At 46.7% G+C, this 19,983-nt stretch overlaps 1 protein-coding gene across 4 annotated transcripts in view; it reads left to right on the top strand.

Annotated features, from left to right (window-relative positions):
* The window catches only part of HTR1E (5-hydroxytryptamine receptor 1E), a 65,832-nt gene extending 45,849 nt beyond the window's left edge, over window positions 1-19,983 (top strand). For all 4 annotated transcript variants that reach the window (XM_080389411.1, XM_080389410.1, XM_080389409.1 and 1 more), the window contains one exon: window positions 1-19,983. This exon is cut by the window's left edge and continues 8,341 nt beyond it. The gene's annotated coding sequence lies outside the window, so the exon portion shown is untranslated.

Below are 19,983 nucleotides of genomic sequence, written 5' to 3'. Positions count from 1 at the left end.
AATCACTTTTTAAATGTGAAGTAACAAGAAAATATTCCATCTCTTATTTTTGCAATTTCAGGAGAACATTTTTGTATTATGACTGGGCAGTAATTCTGAAGCAAGCAGAAAGAAAAAAAATAATTCAATTAGGTCACAGAAATTAATCTAGGATTGCAAAACTAAGCATGGTTGTCTTGGTCTGATGCTTGCATATACACACAAGTCACAGATCATAATCCTTCAATTTTTCACTACAGCAGTTTCTCTCCTTACTAAACCGTGGGTTATCTGTGGTTTTAGTTAAGATCGGTAGGAGGCTGCACCCCTTCCTACCACGCATGGAGAGCCCATGGGCAGGAAGGAGATTGAGACCTGGGGCTTCACGGCAATCAGAGGCTGCGCCTTGTCTTCCCCTGCACGCTGGGGACAGGGTGTCACCACTGTCGCCTGCCTTCCTCAGAGCCAGTCTGCCCCCAGCCAAGCTGCTGCCTCCACCTTCACCCAGGGGACTCAGGGCATCTCTGACCAAAATAAACACAGGGGGCGTGAAGGACAGGACCACTGTCTGCCCCGCACTGTGCACTAAGAGTGTGTTGTGTCCCCCAACCCCATTGCACCAGCAGAGGCAGGTGACAGAGCAGGACAGGCACACGGACAGGCAAGAGATGGTGAACAAGCCACATGCATCAGCATCGCACCCCGGGGAGCTCTCAGCACGGCACAGCCCCCAGGGCAGCCACTGTCCCTCTCCCTGCAGCATGGCCCAGCGCACCAAACCTGCTCCACACCAGTGATGCCGCTCAGACCTGCAGCAGAAACCCCGGGGAGAGCAGACCTGCCTGAACTGAGCCCATGCTACCATACCCCGCTACTCCAGCCCGGCCCGCGTGACGCACGACAGCAAGGCAGACAACAGCAGGGGCTGAGCGTTGCCCCTCCATGGGGTTGTACTCACGTGTCAGCCCACGCAAAAGCCCGGCCCACAGCATCCTGACCAGCAGTACCCCAGGAAACGTAGAGAGGACACGTCAGCCTGTGTTACAGGGATGCCTTTGCTTGGCTCGGCCAACCTGCCTTCTGCTGCCAAACTCTTCTTCGTACTGCACGGAGGCACGTATCCCCAGGGCAACAGACCAACTCAGGGGGTAAAGCAGCCACAACAGGGACAGTTTCTAAACCTCCCTGTTCCCTAAAGCAGGCCAACAAGTCCAGATAGTCCACAGAGCAGAACACCACCAAGCAGGAGGTTCAAACCCACTGTAAAAGAAAGCATTGCCATTCTCCACAGCCACTGGTCCCAGCTGGAAACAAGCCATTTCTCTCCCACAGACACCGCAGTGACCTCCAGGCTCACAGAGGTACCGACAGACCATACCCACTGCTGAGACCAAACCTAGCTCCCACGCAACGCAAGCCAAAGCACACACCAGCCAGTACTCATCATCAAGGCGATTAACAGCCTACCTGACAAAACCAAAGGCAGGGCTGGAAACACCCACCATGCAGTGACACCATGAACCCCCGGGCGTGGCAGGTGGGCTTCCCGACACCTCCTACAGCAGCCACCAGCGTTCACAAAAGCAACCATAGCCAAGGCCTTACCAGTCTTTAAAGGGCCTGTTGTGGTGACAGCAACTTCTCAGCTCACTGCCCAGCTCGAGCAGCTGAGGAAACGCGATGGAAGAGACTAAAAACCCTTTCCCCCCTCAGGCTGGGGGACTGCAAGCTGGTGCCGCTGCAGCCCCAAAGCAACCACAAACTGCTGGCCTTGCTGCTCTCCACCCTCCGAGCAGGCACAAGTATGGAATAAGGGAGTTTTGGTCACAGCTGATAGCTTAGCTTACCTGTAAACGCGCCACATGGCAACCATCAAAAGCAGCTGTAGCACTCGGCAGCAGTCAGGTACATAAAAGCACGAGTCAGCTCATGGGGCACAGACAGCGCTGAGCAGCTCCCACTGGCTCTCCGGCTAACTGACATCCTCTCACCTCCTTCCACATCCCTGTTGGCTCCTTTTCCTCTCCCTCTTTGGAAAATCATTCATTACTGATGGATCCTAACGGAGCCATATAGCTGCCTCAAGTCAATGGTGATGACTAACAGCACACAAAGGCTGGAGATCCTCTGGGCCAATTGCACTCCCTTTGGAGATTGCAGTTATTTCTATATTAAAGAAACAGCCTGTAGAGTATCTTCTAAAGGAGAATTGTTTTGTGAGGAAAAGGTTTTGAGACATTCTGGAGCACAATGATCCACTCATCATGTTAATTTTTTTACAGATTGTACATCCATAAAATTTTGGGAACTGAATCCAAATTCACACAAGTCAGCGGTACACCTGGTACTGCCTTCAACTACCTTTGAATCAGTCTTTTGATGCACAAACTTTGGAGCTGCTTTTGAAGGTTGCTTGAAAACTTGATTTACAATCTGCCTTTCAGAGTTACAATAACCAACGTCTGCTGATTATTTTAGATGAGAGATCTTTTCTTGATTCCATCTCTCTATTTCCTCCCTCTTCCACACCCTCTCCCATTATCCTGTTGGACAAAAATTTTACTGTGAACTGTTACCTTTGATCCAGTGGGCCAGACTGACTTCATCAGCAGCACATAGGTTAGAATGTGTATTCTTCAATCTGTTAAGCAAAAGCCATAGCAAACATGAGCACCAGGATGTGAAACACCAGCAGAGGTAGAGCATACCCAGGATGAGGGTTTATTTGCCTTCCTGATTTTCTCCCTAAATGTCCTCACTGTATTTCTCTGCAATTCTGTATTCTCTCTGCAAGAACACACTGCAGTACTCTGAGATCAACGCTTCTGTCATTGGAATGATAGGGGGAAAGCTAAGCAAGCTAAAGAAGTGACAGGTGAAATGTATTATCCTTTTCCATATATATGCACACCTTCAGGACAGAAGTACCATCAGCAGCACGAAAACCACAGGCTGCTGTCATATGAGCTAAAAGGCATACTCCCCTAATAAGAAGCCTTGCCTCTTTGGCAGGGCAGCAGCTGCAGGCAGACGTAATTTCACGCCCCGACACAGGCCTGTAATGCAGGAGGCAGAGGAGGGCTGTCAGCCCCAGCCCCAGCCCCGATGTTAAGCTGTCACGGAGCAGACACGCGCTACATTGCCACCCCCATGGCACTTGTCAGGGATGCTCTGCTCACCTTGAACACAGACACAGCTCAAGTCTGGGTTTAGCTCACAGCTGTCAAGTTATTGTCTTCCTCTGCACAGGAGTGTGATTGCAGGCTGCAGATGATGATACATTGCAGGGCAAACAGAGGTATGGAAGTGAGCCTCTAGCCAAAGCCTGTTTCTCATCCATCCAGCTGCAACGAACTTTGCCATGGGGCTGGGGACCCCAAGGAAGCTGGGCGCAGGGCAATGCACTTTGCTCTCCCGTGTGCTATAAGCTAGAGAAACAGCACTTTTACCTATACTGAGTTTGACTTCGTTTTCCGCGTTGCAACTGACAACACATGCTTTTTGTAACATCACTGAAGAATTTGATGACTCAGCCAGCAACTGACCCCGCTAGGCACACCCCCCAGGCTCAAAAGCAAAGCCACCAGCCCCAGGGGTACGTCAGTGTCATGGATGAGAAGGCAGTGGCTGCACGCCCAGCTCCCGCAGCTCGAAACTTCCATTTCTCAGGGTGGCCATGAGATTGTCACCTTCAGAAAGACTCCTAAACACCCAGCTTGCTTTCTAGTGTGAACAAGTGCCTGTGGCAGAGCTACAGTACCCTGACAGGAGTTTGGGCTGAAAAAGGCAAGCTACTGTTTATTAAGTCAAGAATTACGTTCTTCTTACTAGGAGGGTTTGTTTCACAAACAGGCTTCAAACATCATTTGTTAGACATACAATCTGCCAAAGTGTTACCAAAAATTAACATGCACAAGCCTAAAAACCAAGCAAAACCCGTTTAAAATGTTCATTGAAAGCAGCAGAAAAATGGTATTTTTTTAAGGGCATTTTGATCTAAGTAGAAGGAAACAGCCAGGGGTGCTCGGAGATGAATCTGTTCCTGCAGGCCTCCACGTACGTTGATAAACTGCCTCCATGCTCTAACCTTCCCAGTTACCTTACACTGAATACTTTCCAATAGTAGTTTTCTGGCTTTTAACCAACTCAGTGCCCACATTGTTTTCACTGCTCATCAGGTGTGTTAGGCACACAGTTCTTCACATTAGCCTTTTCATTTTTCCTGGCAACCCCCAATTTCATGATCTTTTTAACCTATCTACCATTTTATTTAAGGCGATTGACAAGAGAGCATCTTCAGAAGCCACATTAATTAAACAGCAGAAATCAAAGGCTCCCATAGCTGTAAGACCTCTCGTTGACTCTAAAGCAGCTTTGCCACATTTTTTTCTAACTCCTGTCAATGTAATTGCTGCATTATGCCTTATATAAACCTCATTTCCTTGCTAGACCAGGAAATGTAGTACTTGGCTTTCTGGGGTATAGAAATTTCAACGATCCAAAGCTTTTTGGCGCCCAGTTCATCAACACTTTGCTTTCGAAAGACAAAAATGAAAGTTCAGATTATTTCATCTAACTCACTGCTTAAAAAGGAGAGCGCACAGAGCTCCGCTGCTCTTTGCCAGCAGATGCAAAATGAATTGAAATCCCAGATGGTCAAGGCTGCACCATATCTCCAGCCTAATGAGGCTGAGACTGGGAGCACAAGAGGGATATCGGGGAGTGCCTGGAATGGAGACAGACGGGACGGGATCTGGCTGCATACAAAGACACCCAAATTTACACGTATACTGAGAAGTACTTGCATGTGTGCTGGGTTTGCCAGCTCCCATTACAGCCAAAAGAGATCTGTCCAATGCAGCCTTTGGAGTCAGAGTTGTGATTCATTTCATCCTGGAGGAGACACCGGCACCCAAGCACGACACAAGCCTCACAGATCTGTACCTTTGCAAAGCCACAGCAGGACACTAGGGTACCGCAGGTATCACTAGGTGCCTACCTGTGGGCAACTGAACTAAGCCCTAGATTCTCACTGGCTCCAGTGGGACCTCGGATTTCTGTCTTGTCTGTAGGCCACTACATGTACACACTTGAACTGTGAAACATGGTCCTCCAAGAATGAGTTTTCTAGTGTGACCTTTTTAAAATGAAGTCTTTAAGAAGCATGCTGCCTATGAACAGCCCATCTTCTAGGGACAGTTTTCTTCTTTTTCCCACTAGGCACTTGCTTTGGTCTTTCTTTGAATCACATAAAAGTATTTTCTACCTCAGTTCTTCAAGATAGTCATGTGTAAATCAACAGGGTCCTAGAAACAGCAAGGCCACCCAAGGAAATAAAGGTGAGAATCTATGTTCAGATGAAGGAAATAGCCACCTTTTTGTAATGAATACATGAGCACGCAGTGGAAAAGGGATGCAAACAAAGCCAGTCTTATGGGTCACCTACTTCCAAGCAAAAGATGTGAAAACCTGAAGGTAAAAATAAGTTTCTGTACCAAAAAAAAGGTGCTTAAAAATAATTGTTGCAGCCGAGGTAGTACAGTTTCTCTGCTCACAAGCTCATGTGCTACATGGGCTGTGTTAACACAGTTTTCCTTGAGGGTATTGTTTTTACAGTGTATCTGTGTTGTTGAAATATGTGGCAATGGACTGTATAAAAACATCTTTTAGTCTATAGGCAGAGAAGGGAAATGCAAACACGGTGGAAATTGGCAATAGCCATGCATCCATGTATGAGCCGCAGCCTCATGCAGGTGCTCTCCAGGACAGCCTGGTTTGCACAGCTGCACAAGAGAGAAGCATCAGCGCTTTGAGAAGCAGCATGGTTAAGGGATTAGTCTCTAGGACCATGGCTTCACTGCTCTGTCAGGTTGTCACGACCACATGAATACTGCTGGACAGAGAGTAATATCAGTCACAGGCTACTGGGTGACACACTCCAGCTAGGTTCCCGTCCTAGTCTCACCTCCAGTCATCCTCCTGCACTCACTCAAGAAGGGAGAGAAAAGCAGCAGGAGATCCTTGCACACTCCAGGCACATGGGGTCACGCCACAGTGCTCTGTCACCTGTACTGCAGATATCCCAGGTGTGTCTTAGGAGCTGGAGCCCCAGCAGCAACTCCCAGCAACAGCTCGTCTTTCACATACCAAAAGTATGGCCCATTGTCTGGAGCTGTTGCCATGCGTTATAGACCTACTATGTCTTGACTGTTCTGGACACATCACAAACCCTGTTGGGACTACCCTATACTTCTGATCTGGGAGAGTGTTAAGTCACTAATTTGAGGATGTGGATCTTCATGGTCCTGGGCCCAGAACAGCCACCAGCTTTGTAGTGACAGCTCACCAATGTCCTGACCTCAATCCCAGCACAGATAGGGGTAATTACTCTCTTCCGAATGCTGGTCACATCAGTTTCCTATCCCCTCTGCCCCACATTAGGAGCTAACCATTAGCAAGTTCATGGTGGCCATCTTTATCACAGAAGCCTGCAAGTCATACTGTCATCTGCCGCCTCTCCAGCTCATTCCTCCCCTGTCCCAGTTCAGACCTCACCACCCCTTCCCACAGAAGCAGTACGCCCAACTGTCTTGGAGCCATTGACTGGACACCTATATCCCATCCAGTATCCCTCAAAGCGACGTAGCGGTTATTGCAGTCACAGGACGAGCAATTTCTTCATGCACTGAGGGTCCACCAGCCACTGCCACGATTCACACACACCAACATCATTTGCAAATACCATGCTGTCGAACTCTGGAGCCCTGGTCTTTCTCTAAGACATGTACCTATACTGACACCTAGGGTGTAATGATGATGACACTTGCCAATTTTACCAGCATTTTTACCATCATTCTACCATCGTAGCAATCACGGTGTTCACTGGAAGACCAAAAGTGTTGCCATTTCCCACCTGACGCTGTCAAGCACAGATTTTGGTGGCTGAAGACCAGCTGGTACTACCTACAAGACCAGCCAGAGCCAAGGAGACTGCCTAGACCACTGTCACCAAACCGTGCATTTCACACACTGTGGGGAAATGGTGGGAAGCAGATGCTGAGTAGGTGGAAGCAGACTAGACAGTGTGGAGGGCTCTTACCCAGCCAGCTGACCACCTTGGACACAGTTTTGGTCCATGTAGGTCCCATAAAGGACATACATCATGCTACCTGAGGCTCTGTTCAAAAGCCCAACAAGAAAGGGAGAGCCAGGAAGGGAAGCACAGGGAGCACGCGAGGAAGGGGCAGCAGGCACAAGGCAGTGTCAGAAGATGCTGTAATTCACACAGGTCTGTCTGACACCATTCCAGTCCTAAGTGAATGAAGAATAACTCACGCTTCAAAGATAACCAACAACCACCCCCCAGTTCTTCAGAAAGCGTAGTGCCGAATGACCCCAGTCTGCAATATTAGAAGCAGCAAGTGTTACACTCAGACCTTCTGAAATAGGCTTCCTAAACAGATTCCCCAATTCCTTCACTTCCTTTTTTAGGAAATTAACCTCAATTAAACACAAAGCATTAAACTCGTGGCTGTTAGATTTAGTGTTTGTACCTGCAGTGGTCTAACAGTCTGACAAACACATTGCTGTAGTGTTGATGCTGACAGCCTTGTCTGTAGTAGATAATCCATCTCAGACAGCCAGCAGATCATAAGGCTGGAAGGACCTCATCCATTCCCCAGCCTCAAGCAGGGTCACCTACAGCCATGTCATTTCTGACAAATGTTGGTTCAATCTGTTCTTAAGATCCTCCAGTGATGGAGATGCCTCATCTTCCTCAGCCTATTTCCCTGATTCACTTCCTTCAGCAACAGAAAGCTTTATTCATTATCTAACCTGGATCTCCTTTGCTGCAATTGGAGCGTGTTGCTTTTCGCCCTGTCTATCACAAAGAGGGGAGAAAAATGCACTATTCTTTGCAGCAGCCTCTGAACGCTTTCACCTCACACATCTTCCTTCCTGTTCTGTTTCTGACTTACCCACAAACAGATTGCAGCTATTCGGACATCGTGGTTGGAAAAGTTTCCCTCAAAGCATCATGTGTTTTTAAGGTTTCCAATCTGAAGACTGCTGTTTGCTGCAATTATTTCACTAAACCCCCTGAGACCTCTTCTGCTCAGTTCAGCCATGGAAGAAGGCACTAATACTTACACTCCAGCTTCTGCTGAGAGTGTTTGCTGACAGCAAATTTCAAATTTGCTTAATATCAATATTTGCTGAATAAACTTTGGCTGCACAAAAATATATGGGAAGCAAGGCAAAAAGTTTTTCTGCAGACAGGCATTCAGTGTTCAGTGCAGGAAGACACACACTGCAAAAGAAGGTATTTAAGATCAGTCTTCACCATCACCTCCTACCTGCACCCTCACCCACAGTTGCCTCCTGGACTCCTTAGTGCTCTGCATCTCCTGACCCACCAGCCTCCTCCTTGAGGCACCATCAACCACCTCTTCTACCTCAGTGTCCTCCTCTCTGTCTCAGGTCCCAGTAGTGCCACTGCAGAGCCCAAACCAGCAAGATGAGCACAGCTCAGCAGGGGGGATGCTGCTTTACCATCACAATGTATAACGGTGGCAGGACTTTGAGGTTCATCTCACCAGTTAGCAAACGGTGCTGTAGGAAACAGGCAGGATTCGTTTCACCTAGTTTTGGCCACACAGAAATGAGGCACCTGAGCTACTCATGTAGTCTTCTCCACTATGTGACAAGGACACAAATGACCCCTGTACAGGGACGTGCCTCCCTCCACCGTTTATAGGGGTAGCCCTAGTACCCAGGCAATTTAACAAATCCCACGCCCAGTGAAGAGAAATGGTTTGCATCATCAATGGCAAAGCCACTGGATATCACATAGTTTCCAACAAAACTCAAACAAGGAACAGAATTTGAACAAAATAGGACCATCTCACACGTAATAAAGAAGATGTCAAGGTCAGTATCAAAGCCTCGCTGCAAAAGTACCTTTTCTTACGATGCTCGTTTTTCTGCAGATCTCAGTGCCCAAGGACTTTGAGACCCGTGAGTTGTAAGTGAAAAAGACCACCATCAACTCCTGCTCGAGTCAACAGGAGCAGAAGATGAGAAACCAGACTACATTCAACAAGTGGTTCAGAATGACACACTTTCTTTTTATCCCTCTTCAGCTGAGTGCCTATTACAAGAAGTGCTTACAAGTATGAAATGCCCCACACAGCATACATTTAGCTACCAGAATATTCTTCAGCAACTCTTATTTCAACAGAGAACTATTCCAGGAAACACACCACTTAAACAAGCACATGTTTACCAGAAAAAGAAACAACCTTTAGCAGCAAGAGGAATCTCAGGCACATCTCTCAGCTCCAGGCTTTACAGCCAATCACTTTTCATATGCCTCGCATATATGTATGAAAAAGTTGTTTTTCAGTGAAGTACATAAGCCCTGTATATAAAATTAAGCATTTATCCTTAGGTGGCATTCTCAAATATCCCTGGCAGGCTCTGACTAGGGAAGGAGAGCTCAAGTGATTCCCGGCTCAGCTAGCAGCTGGCATGGCAATCCAGCCATCTAGCACATCTAGGACCAACTTGTACAATAGTGCCAGCCCCTCTCACTTCAGTCTTGTCTCTCTCCTTGCTCCACATACGCTGTGCAGCAGAGCCAATCCAAGGTAAGAGAGAGCGTATCTGTAAACCTAGGACTGGATGGGATACCCATGTCTCTGCCCTGATGCCGTCCCCCAAATGTTGTTTCATACCATGTCTTTTACAAACAGACCACACGCACTTGAGTCTAGTTTTCCTATTTCTTTGTGCACCTTAGAACAGGAGTTTCTTCCAAAATCCCACTGATTTGACAGTGTGAGCCGGTGGGAGCTTGAAGCTCAGTGGTCTTCAACCCATGTGCTGGGATGGGCTGCTCCTCAGCAGCCATCTGGTGGCATTATAGATTTGGGTTTACCTCTACATTATGGCTTTCTGAGCTATCAAAATATTGCTGAATGGACAAACGTGACAGCTTACTATTCAGTTTCTAATTCTTCCAGGGGCTCTGAGTACAGCAGTGCTTGCTTAAACACAGCCTGGGCTATCACAGATGCAGAGGGCGTACGTCTACGTAATGTTGCTGGGAAAGCTGGTGGACTCAGCTGTCTGTGACACATCCTTCTTCTTCCAATAAATTTGGGACAGTTCCCCAGATTAGCTCCCAGAAGTTGGTAGTCAAGCACATGAAGACACCCAAAGCATCATACCCTTGCCATTGCACTGGGCAGCCACTTCATCCTTCCAGCCCATGTACAAACCAAGGCAACCACAGGAACTGCTGCATGATGCCAGCAGACCATGACTTCCATTGCATTGTGTTGACATACCCCAAGGACCTCTCTCCTACCTCTGTCCCAAGGGACAATGAGATTCTGTCATGTATATACATGAAAATGGGTAAGATCTGAGTTTGTCTCTCACCATGCCTGAGCTGCAGAACCAATACAGGGAGAAAACTTAGGTCCGTTTACTAGAAATCCAGAGGAAAATTCCAGTTTTGTCACTTTTCTGAGCTCTTCTGCAAAGGTATAAATGAAATCACAGCACACAAGGCAACAGCGTCACAGCCTTCATGTTCCCTCTCCTTGCAAAAGAGCAAGAATTTATCCCACCACATGCCTGACATAAGCTTTGTCTTGTAGTGGTCAACACTTATATTAACACAGGCTTCAGCCTACCCTGACTGACTAGGATTTCTATGTAAATAGTAATTTCTCACTTCTCCTTGCTTCTGCACCCACCCCACCCCACTTCAGAGACCAGCAGTCTCAATCCCCAGTGCACTGAGCTTTCTGAATGTAGACATGGACCATGCTCAGGGCCTCAGACCATTCTGAAAAAGTAATTCTTTTTTCTTTTGGTTGTTAATCACATGAAAAGTTCTAGTTTCCTTCCAGAACATGGGCAGGGAATGCCTTCTGTTGTTCCCCAATACAGCACCCACCACATCTGGTTATTACTGGTAGGAGATTCAACTGTAACAGTGGCGCAGAATTAGTAAGGCACGCTAAGATTTCGTGAGTGGTCCTAAACATGCTACTTAATGGAAACAGCCTGTGCATACCTCAGTGATAACCACTACAGCATTTCCATTGAAATACATAAATATGGGCATGCCCATCATTCTCAACCAAACTTAAAATCTGGATATAGAATTTGAGCTTCTCTCCATCTTTTAACTCCAAGATACCAGTGTGATAATCAAAATCTCAGACTGGAGAAACCAGCCCCCCATCTTCTAAACTTCTTCCCAGCGTTCACGGACTGATTTTGGGTGGTGAGTTCAGCTGGCACAGCTGTAGCTCTTATGTGTGTTTCCACCTCTCTTCCCCAGGTAACCATTCCAGATGCAGGGTGGCTTAAGAACACAAATATCTCCTCTTCAGCAGTTTACAGTTCATTGATTTAATAATGTATTTAAGATAGCCTTAATGCAACTATACACATTCTCCTCTTCCTCCTACACTGTTGCACAGTGCAGTGGCAGCTACAAACCACTGGGAATTTAAAACAACATCAAAGACAGACCAGAGCAATCATGTTTCCTAAAGTCCATTTTCAAATGTTTAATTCCTCCCTTGGAGAAAATTAGACAAAGGAATCTATTTCAGGAGATTTTCAACACAAACCAGCAGCACAGCCATCCGCCACTCATGCTTTGGGCATCTTGAAACAGCAGTGTTTCCAATTAACCTCAGTGTTAACTCACTAATATTTATTTGTCAGATCTTAACAATTCCTTGAAAAAAGTTTCCATGAAACAAGTAGCAGAAACACCATGAAAGTGTGTTTTCAAAACTGGCAGAGTCCCCAGAAAAATCAAAGTCCACTTCATTTGTGGCTGTGGAAGGAACAGGAAAGTAAACAACTTCATGAAGTGTCATCTAAAGTTTCCATTCATTTGCATTACAGTAGAGCATTGACAGGCAGCATTTGTCAAAGCTCTGCAGATGGTTTCTGGACAAGAATATTAATGCATTTTCCGGTAAAGCAACAGGAAGAGGTTTCTAGTTAAAAATTTAACAAGCCATCGCAAAACAGTACCTTCTCACGGAAGTTCTCCAGTCCATCCTTGATGGACTGAACTCTGCCAAACTCACCTTCTACAGGGAAGATGTTTCGGCCCTGGATTTCTCTTGACAAAGAAACAAAGTGTAAAACAGTGTAGTTATCCTCTACAAAGGGAAAGACAGTGCCATCTGATTCAGCTTCTTGTCCTACGGGTTTGTTTAATTTCAGATCCCCCTAGTCCTTGGGGTCTCCAATGTTGACTCTCTCTAGCCTACGAACCTTTAAGGCTCCTGTTCCCCCAAGAGCATTCCCAAATCACAAGGGTAGAACCTTAGCTTTGCACTGACTAAAGTCAAACTTCTCTCTCCTGCTACCTGGCGATTACACTGCAGTCCCAGTTTTTTATCTACTATCCACCCACCCCACCCATGTACTCAGGTAATTCACCACAAGAAGTCTTCAGGAGAACAGCTGAGCTGCATGATGGAAAAGGTCAGTCCACAGAAAAGCAACAAAACCTCTTCACCTGACTTCAGGTTGGGTTCACATGAACGGGACATAAACAAAACTCAAGCGCACCCAAAGAAAACTCAATGAATTCAGTAATCACTTCTAGGAACACAGGTGGGAGAGGATCTCCTCTTCCTTGCACAGCTGCTGCTCCAAGCACCTTGGCCACCGGTAGGGGTATGCTTGGTCTCGTCCACTCAGCCATGACCTGCTCCAGCGGTCTTTGTACCCACAGGCTTCTTCCTGATTTTTTTTACCTAAATCTTGCTGGTTGTACACTAAGACATTTTCTTTTTTTTTCTTGTCCTGTCCCACCACCTTTTCTACTGATGTCTACACAAGAATTTTTGTTCTGCCAGGAGATTATTAAGTTCCCTTCAGCTCTCTCTTTCCTGGGCCAAACAATCCCACATCCTCCAGCTTTCCTTCACACCTCCTGTGTCCTGCACCCCTGATAAGACACAATCTGCCCACAAATGCCTTCTTGCCCCAGAGATGAACACAGCCAAGCAAATACTTTTTTCTCTTGCAGACTCCTGTCCATCTCATTCAGTACGAGGTGTCTTTTGGCTTTTTGTTTTTGAGTTAGCAATGCCAGATTTGTTCCGTGCAGCTTGTGACAAGGGGCTTTTATTCTGCTGCTGAAATGCTTTTGTAGAGATATTTATTTTTAGATATGTACTCTGTGTTAGACTTTCTAAGTGTTACGCTTTCACTTGCCTTTGTCTTTATTTCATCTCCTTGATTCTGGAACATTTGCCCAATTTATCAAAATCCATGTGAATTCTCCTCCTTCAAGCTACATAAAACCACTGACTACTTAATGTCATCCACAAATGTTGCAGATGTCCCAGGTAGTTTATCATCCAAGTCATCAATAAAAATAATGACTAAAGCTGCCCTCAGTTCTTGTCCCACAGGACTGCATTTGCAAAGTCTTCCTCCTTTGACAGTGAATCCTTGAAAATTATTTATGAGCACAGTTTTTCAGTTAGTTGTGCCCTCATCTAGGAATGAAAATCTTCTCTGGACCCAGAAATGATTTGAAGGTAATTTATCCAATAGCTGTAGCAGAGTTTGACTTAAATGCAAGGTAGATTACATTTCTCACTTCCCCTCATAGAGTGGCCATTATCCTGTCAAAGAATGAAACTAGTTTTCTTTGACACAATTTATTTTCAACAAATCTATGCCAACTATTTCTTTTTGCTTCAGAAGACGTATACAGTTTGATTACTTAAAAGTACGTCCTACATCTTTTCAGGTGTCAGAGTCAGTCTGGCTGGGCCTGTAGAAGGTTTTTATGTTTTAGGAATGATACTATTCGAGCCCTGTCTGCCCTTTTCTAAACGCAAGCACACTGAGCCTCCCCACACTCCTTTAATTCCCTGTGATAGTTGTTAATCACACAGTGGAGGCTTTGACTAGTTCTCTCCATACTTCTTTAATCAGATGCAGTCAGCCTGAAGATGTCAAACTTACATGTTCTTTTGACCTGTTCTTTGAATTATTTTTAGTCTGTTCTTTAATCACCCCTTCCCCCTTCTGGCCTTGTTGTGGAGAAGAGAGGAGAAAGTGGCAAAGAAGCAGGGCTGTCCTCCCCTCCTGAACCTGTAGCTTCTCACATTTGATTAGTTTTGATGGCATCTGCTGGCAGGCATGGGATATGCTGCTGCGAAGCAGAGAGGAGCCAGCAGACACGGACTGTCAACAGGAATATTTGCACCCCCATTACAGGAAACAAAGTGAGACAGAACTGTAAGGATAGGTCCCGATGAAAACGAGGATGTTTTGTGAGGAAATTAACTCTACCCAGCATCCAAGCTTGTTCCTGCGCTGCCGGAAGCAACACTTCATGCAAATGCTACATGCAACTACATTTAACATTTACCTACGCTACATGCAAATAGAGAGGAACACATCAAACTGCACATTACTCAGAAATACTAGGAGAGGGTCCAGGCAGAAGCCCTGCTGCAAGGCAGAAGCATGCTTGTGCGGCACTAGGATAGCACAGGTCTCGACATGGCTGCAAAATGTGCCTGTCAGCCTCTCCAGACACGAGAGCCACCGCCTCTGATTGCGCAGGACTGGCAGAAAAGCAGGTGTATGGCACAAACTGGGGCCGTCTCTGCCGACATTGGAGATTTGTGCTGCCTGCTGGCATCGCCACCAACCTGAGTCCAGCAGGGCATGTGGCAATGACTGCAGGGTACCCTGCAGGCAGGCACAAACACCCGTGCAAACGGTACCTGTGTCAGATTAACTCAGTGCAGAAGGCACATTCCCTCTCTGCTTCTTGAATCAGCTTCTTCTATCCCTCTACCAGGAATTCCTGGCTAGCCCCAACAATGGAGGGAGACGCTGAACGCCCTGGGCAGCCTGAAGAGGACAGTCAGAAGTGAGGAGCAGAGGCAGATGCTGGAAGGACCAGGCACCCTGGACCATAGGCAGCCCTGCCTGCCTCTGCCTGTCTCCACTTGGGTGCCTTCCTCCAAGATGTGGGGGTCCAAGGAAAGCAGGGAAGCTTCAAAACATGGTACCACTAAAAGCTGTAAAACTAGCAGGCAAATAAACTTACAATTTATTGCTGCTAATAATTTCATTAATTTTACGCTACAACCATAATTTTTGAGGCTTGATCTGTTCTTATTGCTCAGCATTTGGAGAACTGTTACGAACCCTGGTTTCTAAGAGCACTTTGTTCCTTGAGCAATGCGGCAAATAGGAGAGAGATGTGCCTTGCCTTAAGAGAAGTGTACGCAGGATCTTCATGAAAAAGGCATTGGGAATATGCCTGTCAAAGCAAACAGTAAAGAAAAGTAACACCAACAGAACTGAGTCATACCTCTTTCCTGGGATTAGTGTTCAGAAACAGGCAGACTTGGAGCGTTAATCCCAAAATATAAGCCACCGTTGTTGCAATAGCTTCTCTGAAATTTACACCTGGGGAAGTCAGTGGCATTGTGGATCCTATAGTCCCCATCCCACAGCAGTCCTCCCAAACATGCAAACTGTTTAAATACTCAGGATGAAATGAAAACAGGAGTAGGCACCATTTAGTGCCTCGACACAACAGCTAAGGACTGAGCAGCCATTAAAGCCAGTGCCAAACTTCACTATAAACAGTGTCTGGGGTTCAGGGCGATACGTGACCACTATATGCTGGAAGCCCCAGGGCTTGTACACAAAAGGCACAGACAGCCAACTAACAGTACAAACTCTTGCTCCCAGCTCCTGAGGCCAGCTCAGGAGCTTTCCATCTTTCTCCAAACTTGTCCTCCAACACTGGAGCCATACTGGAACAGTCCCCAGTGCTCTCTCCAGAAGCAGGTCTGAGACTTCTGCTGGATGGCATAAACCAACATGACGCCATGGACTGTGCTAACAGGTCACCAGTATGAGACCAAGCAGCTGGGGATGTCCCCTGCCACTGTCTGAGGGTAGCCAGGGAGAGGGGACCTGGTAGGTGGAAACGTGGATATCCATCCATCTCTACACTCCAAATCCTTGCGAGGCAATTGGTGAGCAGGGGTCCACATAGAAGCCTTTTTATTGTCGTTTTGGGGTGGTTTTTTAATTGTTTCTTTCTGTTTTCTGGTCGTTTACCTCTTTGTTCATTCTACATTGCCGTCGTGAAGTGGCAGGGATGGGGAAAAGCAGAAACTGGGTGCAGTGAGAAAACACTGTAAACCTGACTTTTTAAACCATGCTTTAAGAACTGAGCAACGACAAGTATTTGAAGAACTGTGGTTATTCTATACATTTCTTCTTTGGGTGTTTTTATAAAAAACAAACTTTTCAAAAAACTGTCTATTTTTCACTTCCAAACAAACCTGCTGTTTATCAGACAGGCTGAACTGATGGAGTTTGTTTTGACCTGCAGTCTGTGTTTTTGTAATTGCATAGAATCAAACCCTTACTGAACCCACACCATATGAAAGTCAGTAAGTACTCTTACTTAAGTAACAATATATTCTCAACAAGGCATATTTTGCAATCTCTGCATGTCAAGTCTCTGAAATACCCAGTTATTCCAAAGCCCTGCATGGATATGGTTAATGAAGCAGTCTCCCTCCAAGCCAGTTCACATTTAAGCTCTCCTGATCTAGCAAATCCCAAGAAAAAAATCTGCCTAAAATAATCGCGATGAAGATGAAAAAGTCAGCCCTTGCAGTTGTTTAAAGCTTGAGCTTTAAAGCTAGAAAAGTTCAAATTATAAATAGGGTGTATTTCTGTCTCACATTTTAAAAACTGGGAAACAGCAGATGGCTTTTCTATTGCTGTGACCTGCCATATAAAAGATATTTTTATGGTTTGTGATTTGACTACAAATAGGACACAGGAATGATACGCTGTTAATGTAGAAGTAATTCTACGTGTGAACTTGCTGTGGCTGGAGGCAGTTTATCAGGAGGCTGGGGATGCCCTGCCTTTCCACCGCTGGATGGCATTCAAGGGCCATAAATACACCAGGAACTGCAGCAAAAGAAATTGCTTCTTAGAAAATTAAAACCACCAAGCGTCCAAAGCCTCTGGATTCTTGGTAATGCTTCTGTAATAAATTCATGGGTTTGAAGTTCCAAAGAAATAAATCCGGAAAAAATGAAAAAACAGTTTCTGAGGAGAAAGGAGCTTTCCTCTGAGATGCAACCAATATGCCTGTAGGACACAGGACAGGAGATCTGAAAGCGGTATTTTGATTAGAAGGATCCAATAGTCATATCTAGGCATCTGAGTCTACACCAACATTAATACAGGTTGGCAGGAGTCAGTTGGGTGAGACTTTTGCTTTTCCTTCCAGATGTAGACCCAACAAGGAGAGAAAAAGTGAGATGTATTAACTTGACCCCGGGTCTGCAGAGGCATGAAGCCCTGGTTGTGCAATACCTGCACACACAAAAAGCACTTTAAAGCATTTCTGCCTTTGTCTTCCTTCTTTAAAGCTCAGACCTGTCCTACCACCAGGCAGCACCATTAAAAGCCACCACATCTCACAGCTGTGAGAAGGTTGGGCTGGAGACCTCCTGGGGTCCCTTCTCACGTGAACCACCCTGCACTTCCACAGCCTCATTAAGAATAAGGACAGACTGACTTACTTTTTATAGATAAGAACACCCCACAGTAGTAACAGTGTTTGTAAGGGTGTAGCCAGAAGTGTCTGGGAGTGCAGGTAGGGTCAGGCTTGCAGAAAGACAGCTGCTTTTACACACCAGCTGATACACCCAGGAAAGAAGGGTGAGCTCTGGAACAGATGCGCATCTCCTCAAGTCTGAAAGAGCACAGCAAGCTTCAGGCTAGCTGCAAGCAGGCAATATTTACTGAGTTTCACCAATTAAAGGATTTTAAAGAAAAGGACAGTTTGCACCTCTGTGGTTGTAGTGGGTTTGCGTGGCAAGGTTTTGGTAGATGGGTGAGGGCCTACAGGGGTGGATTCTGTGAGAAGCTGCCAGAAGCTTCCCCTATGTCCAATGGAACCAATGCCAGCCGGCTTCAAGGTGGACCCACCGCTGGCCAAGGCCGAGCCCATCAGTGGCAGCGGTAGCGCCTCTGGGATAACATAGTTAAGAAGGGGAAAAAAATCTGCACAAGAAAATTGGGGCAGAAGAGGGGAGTGGGAATATGTGAGAGCAACAACTCTGCAGACCCCATGGGCAGTGAAGAAGGAGGGGAAGGAGATGCTCCAGGTGCCAGAGCGGAGATTGCCCCGCAGCCCACGGTGAGGCAGGCTGTGCCCCTGCAATCCATGGAGGTCCGTGGTGGAGCAGATACCCACTTGCAGCCCGGGGAGGATCCCATGCCAGAGCAGATGCATGTGCCCGAAGGAGGCTGTGACACATGGGAAGCTGAAACAAGTTTGCTGGCAGGACCTGTGGACCCGTGGAGAGAGGAGCCCAGGCTGGAGCAGGTTTGCTGGCAGGACTTGTGACCCCACGGGGGACCCACGCTGGAGCAGTCTGATCCTGAAGGACTGTCTCCCATGGAAGGGACCCACGCTGGAGCAGGGGAAGAGTGTGAGGAGGAAGGAGCGGCAGAAACAACGTGTGATGGACTGACCGTAATCCCCATTCCCTGCCCCCCTGAGCTGCGCAGGGGGAGGAGGTAGAGAAATCAAGAATTAAGTTAAGCCGGGGAAGAAGGGAGGGGTGGGGAGAAGGTGTTTCTAAGTTTTTAGTTCTCATTATACTACTCTGATTGGAACAGTAATAAATTAAACTTAATTCCCTAAGTCATGTCTGTTTTGCCCGTGACAGCAGTCGCTGAGGGACCTCCCTGTCCTTACCTCGACCCATGAACCTTTTGTCATATTTTCTCTCCCCTTTACAGCTGAGGACAGGAGTGACAGAGCGGCTTTGGTGGGCATTTGTTGTCCAGCCAGGGTCAGCCCACCACAGTAGTACAAGAAAGGTTTGGAAGAGGAGGGGTGACTGAGCCACAGCCTCTGCAGTATAAAGATGGGGTACAAGCAGTGAAAGACTCATCGGGAAAAGCTGCAGTATTCCGGGAAACCAGCGTTCCTGCCAAGTCTCTAATTTCTGCAACAAAGCCTAGCTATGAATTTTAGTTCCCTCTTTAATTTTTGTAAGTCGGCCTTGGGAAACCACTGTTCCCGCCACTTGCTGAGAGTGTGACTGCTGGTGGTGGCCTGGTCTTGCTCACCCGAGGTGTTTGGTGAGCTGCGTTTCTCCGGCAGCAGTGCCTGGGGTGCTCGTCACAGCATTTCTGGTGGTGCACTCAGGACTCCGCTCTGCTGCAGTTTAGTTCCATGTGGGGTCCGACGGCTACAGGATACATTTGCTTCTGGTGAGCATTTTGCCATGGCTTAGGGGACAGATGCCTTAGAGGGTAAAAGAGGGGGATCTGAGAATACCTAAGTTAAAATGTGGCCTTCTCCAGGTATTATATAGGGCACTCTGCAACAAAGAGAAGCATACAGCTGATGGGGCTTCATCTTCCTATTGCACCAAATGTGTATGTAACGTTCAAGTAGCTCATGAAAGATATATATGTATTCACATCCCTGGAGATGCGTCCTTGTTCAAACATCCCATGTGGCATGTGGAGTGCTCTCCTCACAACGGCTGGTAGTATCTTAAAACCCAGCTACACACAGCTTTTTGGGGTGTTTAGTTGCTGGTTTTCTGGAGAGGCTCATGTTAGTCCTTGGGTCTTTGATATACGATAACTTGTAATTATTGAGTTCAACTGTTAACCTAGCTCTGCCAAGTCCACTGCCAACTCCACCACTAAACATGTCCCTAAGTGCCATGTCTGCATGTCTTTTAAATACCTCCAGGGACGGGGACTCAACCACATCCCTGGGCAGCCTGTTTCAATGCTTGATAAACCTTTTGTGGAACAAATTTTTCCTAACATCCAATCTAAACCTCCCGCACACAATTTGAGGCCATTTCCTCTCACTGTATCACTTGTTACTGGGGAGAAGAGACCCACCCC

This window comes from Falco punctatus (genome assembly GCF_963210335.1).
Source record: "Falco punctatus genome assembly, chromosome: 5".
NCBI classification, from domain to species: Eukaryota; Metazoa; Chordata; class Aves; order Falconiformes; family Falconidae; genus Falco; species Falco punctatus.
This window is presented reverse-complemented; position numbering and strand designations above follow the sequence as displayed.